This window comes from Triticum dicoccoides, chromosome 4B (genome assembly GCF_002162155.2).
Source record: "Triticum dicoccoides isolate Atlit2015 ecotype Zavitan chromosome 4B, WEW_v2.0, whole genome shotgun sequence".
NCBI lineage: Eukaryota > Viridiplantae > Streptophyta > Magnoliopsida > Poales > Poaceae > Triticum > Triticum dicoccoides.
The window spans coordinates 158,028,336-158,041,163 of record NC_041387.1 but is presented as its reverse complement, the minus strand read 5'-3'; positions in this window follow the sequence as shown (position 1 = coordinate 158,041,163).

The window sequence follows — 12,828 nt, the reverse complement described above, 5'->3', positions numbered from 1 at the left end:
TCCCCTGCTTGTCGCTGGATGCATCTGCCGTGGTTGCTGGCTCATCATCCGCCTCCCTTTCCGCTACTAACGCAGCACTAACCACTTGATTGGTTGCCGCTATATACAGCATCAACTTCTCTTGTGGCTTAGGTGCGACAAGTGTTGGAGTGGAGGACAGGTATCTCTTTAAGTCCTGCAGCGCAGCCTCCGCTTCCGGAGTCCATTTCATTGGACCTGCCTTTTTCAATATTTTGAAAAACGGCAGGGCGCGCTCAGCAGACCTAGAGATAAACCTGCTGAGAGCTGCTACGCAACCGGCAAGTTTTCGTACAATGGCCTTGATCTTGTCGGGATTGGCTTCAATTCCCCGCTGAGACACAAAGAACCCGAGAAGCTTGCCGGAAGGGACTCCAAACACACACTTCTCGGGGTTAAGCTTGAGGTTGATCTTGCGCAGATTTGCAAAGGTTTCGTCTAAATCTTGAATCAGAGTTGCCTTGTCCTTGCTCTTGACCACTATGTCGTCCATGTAGGCTTCCACATTTCTGTGTATTTGTGGTTCAAAAGCGTCATGGACTACCCTTGCAAATGTTGATCCCGCATTCTTTAAACCGAAGGGCATCCGTACGAAACAGTATGTGCCACATGGGGTAATGAATGCGGTCTTCTCCTCATCCTCTTCTGCCATGAAGATCTGATGGTATCCTGAGTATGCATCAAGAAATGAAAGCAAGTCACATCCGGCCGTGGAGTCAACAATATGGTCAATGCGCGGCAAGGGAAATGGGTCTTTGGGACAAGCTTTATTGACATCGGTAAAGTCGATACAAAGCCTCCATTTCCCGTTTGCCTTACGCACGACTACAGGATTGGCCAACCACGTAGGATGGAGCACTCCTCTGACAAGGCCTGCTGCTTCCAATTTCTTGATTTCTTTAGCAATGAATTCTTGGCGCTCCACTGCCTGTTTCCTGACTTTCTGCTTGACGGGCCGCGCATGAGGACAGACGGCAAGATGGTGCTCGATTACTTTCCTGGGAACACCAGGGATGTCAGACGGTTGCCACGCAAACACGTCGACGTTCGCCCGCAGGAAAGCAACGAGCGTGCTTTCCAATTTAGGGTCGAGAGTGGCACTGATGGTGAAGGTACCACCAGTGCCATCCTCCTTGGCGGACACCTTCTTGGTTTCTGGCGGAGCTGCCATTGTCTTCTTACACTTGCCGGTGGAGCTCGGGGTGCGTCCTCGACGGTAGCGCAGCACTCCGAAGAGGTGCGCTTGCCGGAGTGGGCATCAGAACTCTTGCCGGACTTGGTATTCTTCTTCGCCCCGGGAGTTTCAACGGCAAGTGACTTGCGATCTGTTGCAGCTGCTGCTTCCCGGTAGATCTTGTCGGCGCAGATAAGAGCATCCTTCTTGTCGCCAGGGACATAGATGACACTTATTGGGCCTGGCATCTTCAGTATGTTGTATGCATAGTGAGAGGCTGCCATGAATTTGGCGAGCGCTGGACGGCCGAGTATCCCATTGTAAGGCAATGGAAAGTCAGCGACGTCAAAAGTGACCCTCTCAGTCCTGAAGTTCAACTCGCTGCCAAATGTTACCGGTATCGTGATCTTTCCCTTCGGCTTGCTCCTTCCCGGATTGATTCCTTGGAACGTGCCGGTCTCTTCGAGCTCGCCATCAGGGATCTGGAGTTTCTGGAGTACCGCGGAGGAGATCAGGTTCAAGCCGGCCCCGCCGTCAACTAGCATCTTAGTGACCTTGAGGTTGCGGATAGTTGGTGAAACCAACATCGGCAAGCACCCGACCGCAGTTATGTGATCAGGGTGGTCCTCAATATCAAAGATGATAGGCGTGCTGGACCATTTCAGAGGCTTGCGTGACTCGATGGGTGGTTCTGCCGCATTGACTTCCCGCACCCACTGCTTGAGCTGGCGGTGTGAAGTATGCAGAGAAGCACCGCCGTCAACGCACAGGACCTCTGTGGCTTTCTGGAACTCCTGCTCATCGGTCTCGTCATCATCCATATCTTCATCATCGTCGTCATCTTCATCCTTGTCGCGGCCGCGGGGAGGTCTATCTCCTTGCCGCTGCTTGGCCTTGCCGCAGCGTCCTCCTCGGCCGGGACGTTTCTTGCCGGCTCCTCCAGCACCTTCCTAGGCTTTATCCTTGTTGCGTCGCTCGTATTCAACTTTTTGCTGTTCGACAAGCTGTTCGACCTTCTTGCAGCTCTGGAGGTCATGGCCCTTGGTGCGGTGGATCTTGCAATACTGCTTGTTGGTGCCGTCCCGCTTGTCGGCGACCGCCACAGCCTCCTCGCCGGAGCTACCAGCTTTGGCTTTCTTGGCGCCACCTCCGTTGCCGGACTTCTCAATGACTAGCACATCTTTGCCTTTCTTCTTCCTGTTGTTCCGCCGCCGGTTTTTCTTTGCCGGGGCAGTCTCCTCACTATCAGATCCTTCTGCTCCTACATTCTCTCCGGGGAGTTTCCTCCCTTCCTCAGTGCGTGCACACTTGTCGGCCAGGGCATATAGCTCACTGACGTCTCTGATCTTGCACATCGCCATCTCCTCCCGCATCCTGCGGTTTCGCATGTTCTGATGGAACGCGCTGATTACCGCGGCAGGGTGGACATCTGGGATGTTGTGCTGTACACGGCTGAATCTCTGGATGTATTTGCGCAGGGGCTCTCCTTCCTTCTGGGCGAGCAGATGAAGGTCACTTTCTTGGCCATGAGGCTTGTGGCCGCCCGTAAAGGCGCCGACAAACTGATGGCATAGGTCTGCCCAGGAGGATATGGAGTTGTCCGGCAAGTGCATGAGCCAGGATCTGACATTGGGTTTGAGTACTAGCGGGAAGTAGTTGGCAAGGATCTTGTCGTCCCGTCCCCTGGCAGCTTGCACCGCGATGGTGTAGATGCTGAGGAACTCTGACAGATGCGACTTGCCGTCGTACTTCTCTGGCACGTCTGGCTTGAAATTCTTCGTACTGGGCCACTGGACTTGCCGCAGCTCACGAGTGAACGCAGGGCATCCTACCGCGTACGGCAAGTCGCCTGCTTCCCCTGGCGCATGCATGTTGACAGAGGGCCCAGCGCGCTGGTCTGATTGACGCCGCGCTTCTCTTTGGCGCTCGATGCGAGTACGAGCGTCTTCTTGCTGTCGTTTGTGAAGAACTTGGCGCTGATCGCGGCGAGCTCGTGGATCCGATGATGCGGTGGAGTCGCTGTCGAGGTGGATCCGGCGAGTCGGCGATCTTGGCCTTCGGGGGGGGGGGGGAGAGTGCATGGTGGCTGCATCCCCACCGGTTTCGTCGCCACCGGCTCGTGCCTGGCAGTCCTGCCGCGGCCGCGATGTACTCGGCTACCGTGGAGTGTCGCCATTGGCGAAGCCGATGAGACTTTGAATAGTGGCCCTCCATCCGTCGATCTTGTCTTCCGTTGGAGGGTAATCCAGGAGCAGTTGAGCTCGCGCCAAATCTTCTGCTGGAGTGGTGGGAGGCAGTGGCGAACAGTGCGAGGAGCGGGATATGCTCGGACTTCTAACTATGTTAGAAGGAGCAGTATCCCGTCCAGGCGACCGTGTCTCGCTCCTGTCAGCATGTTGGCGTGCATGCTGGTCTTGAGCACCCCGAGATCCACCAGCTCGATCTTGGCCCAACAGACGTATGGTACTGCGAGTACCATGACGCTGTCGGTCCTGCGCCTCCTGAGATGGGCGCGGAACATGTACGGACGCCGAGGTCTGCGCAGCCTTGTCCTTGGACCTGGCAGCGTCGTGAGCTCCCTCGTCGATGTCCGTTCTTCCGCTGGCGTCTACCCCACCACTCGTTTGCTCCGGTGGTGGTGGGATCGACGTGGACGGAACAGCTGCTGCCGAAGTCTTCTTCTTCGGTGGCACGTCGATGAAGAAGATGAAGATCTAGCTCGTGTGAATCGCCAGATCAGGTTCACACAACCTCGACGCCCCCTACCTGGCGCGCCATAGATGTCGGGGAAGCTGATCCACGAACACCTATGGGGACCGGCGGACCGGGCCCCTTTCGGTTCGGCGGGGGGCGGAGATCGCACGAAGAGCGGATCGAGGCGAAGCACACGAGCAGTTTACCCAGCTTCGGAGCTCTCCGGAGAGATAACGCTCCTACTGCTGCATGTCTGATTGTATTGAGTTCTTGCTCGGGAGCGCTGAGTGCTACAGTACACACGAGCTGCTAACGAGACCGAGCATGAGTGTTTTTCTGCCTTCGAACCCCCCTCTACGTTGCGCATGGGCCTCCTTTTATACGCACAAGGGGTCACCGACAGGTGGCAACGTAGACAAGGGTAAAAATGGAAAAAGAGGGGTGGTTGGTACAACTACCCGAATAGTGTATCCTACCTAACCCTGACGGCAGGGGACGAAGGCATTGAATGCCCGTCTGCGTCGCCCAAATAGTGCAAAAAGGACTGTCAGGGACGCCACTGCTTGCCACGATGGCGATCTTGTCAGCGTCGCTTGCCACCTCGCACCGCTGGCTGCACAGCCTCCTGCCACGCGCGCCTGGAAAGACCCCAAGGCGACATGTTGGTGGATGTGCTGGAGCATGGGTACAGAGTGGTAGCCTGCCGCGGCAAGCGCCTTGCTGCGACCGTTGTCTTGTCATGTCCGGAAGCTTGTCGCCCACCGGGCCTTGCCGGGACGCGCGGCGCGTCGCGGCAAGTTCCTTGAAATGCCTTGGTTGGCCTTCCCGACAGGCTCCTCTTGCCGGGGCCTTGTCTCCTTGGCTTAGATACTTTGTTCTTGAATGGCTCCAAAGGAACCACGGAAGACCTTGGCGGTCACCCGGCAAGCCTTGCCACGGGGCGCTGCAACTGCCCGTGCACAAGTTCGGGATACTAGGGTACCCCTACTCTAGCACACCGACACCAGGGTTCAAATCCTGGTGCTCGCATTTATTCCTGGATTTATTTGAGGATTTCCGGCGATGAATGTCTGCTCAGTCTTTCGGAGGTGCTCATAGGGGTAGGGTGTGCGTGTGTGCGTTCATAGGGATGAGTGTATGCACATGTATATGAGCGCTTGTGTCTGTACTGATGTTCAAAAAAGCTATGAGATGAAAAGTTCTATTTACCCCTACTTTAGCAGGTTGAAAAAAAAGAAACAGAAAAACCTTGTCTAGCCGAACCGTACGATTATCCCCCGTTCTCCCCAAGCCCTAACCCTAGCGCGGCGCGAAGAGCGGCATGGAGGGGGGCGCAGCCGACACTGCTACTAATGGCAGAGTGGAAGTCGCGGTGGAGGGTCATGGACGAGGCAGCCATGGTGGGAGTCGTTCTTGTGCCCGCCCTGTGGGAGCGACGGCCGCGGCGGCGAACTTCGAGCTGGTGTCGCTGCTCTCCCCTCTTTCTCGTCCCTTTCCATCGTAGATTCCATGAATTGGAGCGGCATCTGCTCCACCACCTGAATTAGCGTCGTCGAGTGGGCCATCCCCGGCACCGTCGCGGGCGCCTCACAAGCAACGCGAGATGTGCGTCGCACGGGCTCCCAACCCCCTGCTACCTCCCAGCGCTGCACCTCCCACCACCACCAGCTGATGTGATTCCTCAATCTCTGGCAGCACACCCACCTAATCTACTTCTCGGTGTTAAACCAGCCGTATGTGTCAATCCTCATTGCTACATGTAACGTATCTTAACAGGAGCTTTACGTCTCTTGGTAGTTAGGATAGGAGGTTTATCTCTATCTCATAATTCTATCTCTAGATATCTTAAGTTGTAATCTTTCTATATGAGATCCAAACTACTGTACGCGCTACCAGGGTCTCGCACCCCTGCATATAACATGTACGGCGTCCCCTCTCGATGATGTAAGACGTTTTCCACTTCGCACATGGTAGTCAGAGCCTTTCCTTTTCCCATCTAGAGCTTCTGTCAAACCTATCTAGCCTAGCCATGTCTTCCTCCGGCGCCTTCTCACCAAGCCTTAACAATCATGTCACAGAGAAGCTGTCACGCATGAACTACGTGCTATGGCGCACGCAGATCACACCTCAGCTGTGCGGCGCCGGTGTCTTCGGCTACGTCGACGGCACCAACCCGAAGCCGGCCAAGCTCCTCGTCACCGTCAAGGAGGGGAAGGAGACTTCATCGCCCAACCCTCTCCACCCTATATGGGTACGGGAGGACCAGCAAGTCCTTGGCTACCTGTTGAATAACCTCACAAAAGAGGTCCTGGTCACGGTGACCATGGTCACCACGGCGGGCGCGCTCTGGATGACGCTCGCGGCCATGTTCTCGTCACAATTAGTGAGTCGCATCAGCAACATACGCACCTCCCTCATCAACGCGCAGAAGGGTAACCTCTCGGTTGCCTCCTACTTCGCCGCCATGCATGGCTATGCCGATGAGGTGGCCGCGGCGGGCAAGCCCATCCAGGACGATGAGCTCCTCTCGTACATCATCCACGGGTTGGATGCGGACTACCAGCCACTGGTGTCGGCCCTCGACGCCCGTGTTACTCCTGCAACCCTCGACGAGCTCTTCGCCATGCTGTCAAACTTCGACCAGCGCATGGCACAGTTCCATGGATCCGGCGGCGGGTTCAAATCTTCCGCAAACCTGGCGTCGCGCGGACGGGGTGGTGGCTCCCGCTCACGTGGCTCCCCGCGCTACAAAGGGTGATCTGGAGGCGGCGGCAACGATCGCGTCCACTCTCCTCAGCGCTCGGGTGGCCGCGGGTGCGGGCGCGGGCGCGGTGGTGGAAACCGAACGCGTCCAGAGACTCCGCGGTGCCAAATCTGCGGGAAGCCCGGTCACACAGCAAAGGATTGCTGGTACCGTTATGATGAGGATGAGGACTCTCAAGACGATGACAAGGTAGCTGCTGCCGCTGATGGTTCCTACGGTATTGACACCAATTGGTACGTCGATAGCGGTGCCACAAACCACATCACGAACGAGCTTGAGAAGGTCACCATGAAAGAAAAATATTGCGACAAAGATTAAATCCATACTGCTAGCGGAGAAGGTATGGGTATAAGTCACATTGGTCACTCTATATTTCGTACCCCTAGTTGAAAACTACACATTAAGAAAATCTTGCATGTCCATAGTGGACACAAAAATCTTATTTCCGTTCATAGAATTGCCCTTGATAATAATGTTTTTCTCGAATTTCATCCTTTTTTCTTGTTGATTAAGGATTAGGTCATGAGGAAAATCCTCTATCAAGGTAGATGTGTTCGAGGGCTCTATCCGTTGATTCCGGAGTTTCGAAGATACAATAAACAAGCTTGTGGTGCTATCAAGCTTTCGTCCACACGATGGCACGATCGTCTAGGACATGTGATGCGGAGCATCCCTTGGTCATCCCCATGGACCTACCATCGCCTCACCAAGCCTCAAGAGGAGCCATGACTAGAGCACGTGCTAGAGCTCTCGAAACCGAGGTGACTTCTCTCCTAAGTGATATCTCATATGATCCTCTCGAGACATGGCTACTACCTAAGTCCGATATACTATGCATGATTAGGTGTCAAGAAGAACCTCCCGAGGATGCACGTGAAGACGGACAAGCTGCCCACTCCGCGGATGAAGAGAACCAGCTGGCACGGACAAGATCACCTTCCAGGCCCCGGACATCCGGCCCAGGCCCCGGACATCCAGCCCCTGGAGCTTCTCCATCAGCAACAGCCAAGTCTGTCAAGTCTCCAGGGCCCGGACATCCGGCGTCTAGCCCGGACATCCGGCCTCAGCCCGAAAATCCGGCCAAAGCCTCGGAAATCCGGCGCCTCGCACCAGAAACCACAGAAACCTGCACCTCTAACCCGGACATCCGGCGTCTCGACCCGGACATCCGGCGCCTCCGGAAGCCCCAGACATTTGGCCCGACGCCCGGACATCCGGCTCCGCCTGTGTGTGAACAGTGAAGGGCCGAAGCCCATGTACCTCTTCGCCCCCCTAGACTATATATACTCCTTCCCCTTCCTCTTTCTAGGGTTAGCATTGGATTAGCTCATTTTGTGTGAGAGCCTTTGCTCATCCACTTGGATACTTCTCCTCGGAGTTCACGGCCTCTTCGGAGAAGATCCCCAAGCGGATTCAAGACCCCTTCTAGGGAAGAACATCAAGGCCTCCTCGCGGAGAAGAACGGTTCCTTTGTATCTTTCCTTTGTTGATTTTGAACCTTGTGCTACCTTGTGTGTTCGGTGATCTAGCACTCGTGTGATCGATTCTATGTCGGTTTAGTGATTCTCTCTCGTTTTCCCCGTGTTTCCCTTTGTGCTTCCGCGTGTTCTTCGTGATTCCCCTGTAGGATCCACTCCAAACGTGAAAGATCGACGTTCTAGGGTTCCACCCTACATCATCTTGGTATCAAGAGCCACGTTGATCACGTTTTTGGAGCCCCTACCCCGTGTTTTCTAGCTTGATTTTGTTGTTTTCGTCATAAATCCGAAAATCCCCACCAAAAAATAGCCCCAATTTTTTTTGTGATTTGTTGGTGTGATGAAATTTTGTTGGATTTGGTCCATGGATTTGTGTTGCTGCGTGTGGATCTAGATTTCCCCACCCTCCCCACCCTTTTCCATCCACCAATTCGTCCGAATTTTGCCCCGGAGTTGCATTTTCCCCCGTGGAGTTCATCGTGTTCGTCCCCGATCCAGAGCTTGGACATCCGGCCCGTGTACCCCGGAAATCCGGTGCCCCGGACATCCGGCTCCTGGCCCGGACATCCGGCCCCTGGGAGACAGCAACTCCACCCCCCGCGCCCATTTCACCATATCTTCGCCAAATTTTGCCACCGTGCCCACGACTTCTTCTGCATACCCACAACACTGTCCACAACCACCACCACCGCTCACCGCTACCTCCTATGTCGATTTTGATACATATTGGTCTTTGAAATTTGAGTTGTGGTTCCCGTGTCCTATTGTGTTTCGGCTATATAGGTACGGTTCGACGTCATCATCACCACCGCTCAACTCCATCGACTACTCAACATTGCCAAGGACGGTAACTTCGATGACATCTTTGTCATAACTTGCAATTGCATTGATAACCCACATTGTCTCATTTTGCGTAGCTTACCCATCGAGACTAGCCATTGAGTATTGCCGGCAATGTGACTTATGCACATTAGGGATCATACTCCATAACATACATACCATACCATAGTGGTGCATATCTTGGGATCCACTTGTGTGTCACAAAGTTGTCATCGCATACACAATTGCTATCTTGGTTCGTGAAGTATTGCATGAGAAAAGAGCTCAAAAGTGAAAGAGCCACCCAAGCTTTTAAGCAAAGAGGAAAGATAAGCAAAGAGCTTATAAGCAAGAACCATAGCATCATAATACATTAAGATTGTCATATTGGATCATCTTGGATCATTGCACCGAAATACCATAAATGTAGCATACTTGGGATAGAGATAGTTGCATTTTGCCTAGTAGGTTGTGCACAAGTTTGTGTATCCGCCTATTGTGCAATCGTGCTAGCGTCTCTCTAGTATTGTGCAACAAGAGCATTTTCGTGGTTTCCACATTTTGGCTCACTTTTGGATTGCACAATCCCATTTATCTATGTGCGCGTGTGTTTCCGTGTACCCATACTAGCTTGGTCTACTTGTTGCATTTGAAAATTTGTGAATCTTTTCCAACATTATTGAATCTCGCTTTCAATTGCATCAAATTTTGTGCCACCATCCTAACCAAGCTCCACCAAAGGCTTTTACTTGTGTAGGTGTGAGAACCGACAAGAATTGATACCAAAAGTGCTATTTCATTGTCCGCATTTGGGTGAACTTGATTCATCTTCAACATCGGTCAAGGTACATTTGGTACACGTTCTTTTCCTTCTACCACTTACATTTTGCTTGGTATGATGGATAGGACAAGTTCTTCTACAAATCCACCTCTCATCGAGAACGGCGACGACATGTCATCATTCGTCACAAAGAGCCACCTCTTTGGTGCTCAAAGGGCGTTACACCAAGAGCAACAAGCTATGAGCGACCGCATCGACAACGTCACCACCGACTTGCGACTCTCCGAGCAACGTACAAGAGACTACTTCGACGACAAGTTCGACTCTCACAAGCCAGAAAATGATGCAAGAATGGACGAGATCCACGCCTTGATGAGGACCCGGCATCATTCCACTTCTTCCTCCTCTAGACGGAGCCGCTCGAGTCGACACTCCGATGACACCTTCTCCGGCTCAAGTACACCGTCTTTGACCATTCTTCGACGAGCCGCGCATCAAGACCGTCATGCACCTCGCAACCCACTACAAGACAAGCATTCACAAGAGCAAGTCGATGAGCAAGTCCCTCGTCCTCAATCAAACCAAGTGGCTTTTGCTCAAGCTCAAGAACGGCAACGACTACGGCGCCAAGAAGAAGAACGAGCGTGTCTACACCAAGAAGAACAAGACGCCGAGGCTAAACATCTTCAACAACAACAACGAGAAGCGCAAGCTCTTGAGGCGCAACGTGCCCTTCAAGAATCAAGTCGAGCCATCGCCAACTGCAATCGCGAACGGCGCAATCAAGAGGAAGCTCTTCGAGAAGAAATCCAAGAGAGGAACTACCAACCGCGTGTGCAACGTCAAGCTCGTCAAGCTCCTCTTCAACTTCAAGTTCAACAAGAACAAGTTGATCATGGACTTCCTCCGCGCCAAGAGCAACATGAGGATGACTATCCTCCATGTCAAGGACGTCATCATCACCATCGCCAACAACACAATGAAGAGCAACGCTATGGCAAGCTCAAGTTCACAATGCCCAAGTTCAATGGAAGCAATGATCCGGAAGAGTACCTATCATGGGCATTGAAGGTTGACAAAATCTTTCGTTTGCACAACTTTGAGGAAGAGAAGAAGATCGCTATGGCATCACTTGAGTTCCAAGACTATGTGCTCATATGGTGGGAACAAGTCCTTGAACGCCGTGAAGCAAGAGGTGAACCACCAATCACCACTTGGGCTCAAATGAAGGATGTCATGCGGGCACGCTTTGTACCAACCTACTACAACCGCGATCTCTTCAAGAAGCTACAACTCCTCAAGCAAGGAACAAAGAGTGTTGAAGAATACTACAAGGAAATGGAGATAGCCATGATTCGAGCCAATGTCAAGGAAGATGAGGAGCAAACTATGGCACGATTCTTGAATGGACTCAATCATCCCATCAAGAAGATCACCGACTTCCAACCCTATTCCAACCTCATTGAGCTCGTACATCAAGCAACCAAGGAGGAACGTCAAGTGCAAGATGACTTCAAGTACGCCAAGTACTCATCCAAGACCTACGGCTTCTCCAACAACCAAGCTTCAACGACTCCTCCACCATCTACATCAACCAAACCTTCTCAAAGCAACGACCACAAGTCAAGTTACAAGAAAACTTCGGCAAGTTCAAGTCGCCTTCCTCCTACGACAAGCAACTTCAAGCCGCGTGCTTCATCATCTACTCCAACCAATGAGACCGTCAAGACAAGCTCCTTCAAATGTTTCACTTGTGGCGGCTGAGGCCACAAAGCCTTCCAATGCACCAACAAGCGCACCATGATCCTCAACGACGATGGCACCTACGACTCAATGAGTGAAGATGAAATGGAAGCTATTGAGCAAGTGGCCATGCACCGGCGTGTGAATGAGGATGAAGATGATCAAGTCTTTTGTGATGAGGATTCGAGCCCCGCTCTCGTTGTCTCCAAAGTCTTGACACTTCAACATCAACAAGAAGAAGACCAACGATGCCACATCTTCCACACAAAGGCCGGAATCAATGGAAGGTCCGTCAAGGTCATCATCGATGGAGGTAGTTGCCACAACTTGGCAAGCGAAGAACTATGTTCAAAGCTTCAATTGGTCAAGAAGAAGCACCCGCACCCCTACAAGGTTCAATGGCTAAGTGACTCCGGCACTATATGAGTCGAGCATACGGTCCAAGTCTCTTTCAAAATAGGTGGTTATGAAGACACTTTGGAGTGTGATGTGGTCCCAATGACCATTTGCCACCTCCTTCTAGGTCGACCATGGCAATTCGACCGTGGTGTCATCCACAATGGGCGAACCAATCACTATAGCTTCAAGATGAAAGGGAAGGAGTATGTGCTACGACCTATGTCTCCTAGTCAAGTGATAGCCGACAAGCAAACCACCCACCATGGAGAGAAGAGTGAGAAAGTGACCCACCCAAAAGCGAGTGAGAGCCACAAGCCAAATATGAGCGCCTCTTCGCCTAGAGAGAAAAACCTCATCCTATTTGCCACCAAAAGTGAGATAAGAGAAGTGTGTGAGAACCCATCGAGTGTGATGCACTTCGTCCTCGTGTGCAAAGATGGAGAGCCAACAACTAACATGTCTCACAAGTTACCTTTAGTGTTTCAGTCTCTTTTGCAGGAATTGAAAGATGTCTTCCCCGATGAGTTACCTCCGGGTCTACCTCCACTACGAGGCATTGAGCATCGAATCGACCTCATCCCCGGAGCGCCACTTCCAAACAAAGCCCCATACCGTGTCAATCCCGAAGAAACCAAGGAGATTCAACGACAAGTACAACAACTCATCGACAACGGTCAGGTACGTGAAAGCTTAAGCCCATGTGCCGTTCCCGTTATACTAGTACCTAAACCCGATGGCAGTTTTCGCTTGTGTTCCGATTGTAGATCCATAAACGCCATTACCGTTCATTATAGGCATCCCATTCCTCGCTTAGATGATATGCTTGATGAACTTAGTGGAGCCAACTTTTTCTCCAAAATTGACCTTAAAAGTGGCTATTATCAAATCCGCATTCAAGAAGGTCATGAATGGAAAACCGCTTTCAAAACCAAATTTGGCTTATATGAGTGGTTAGTGA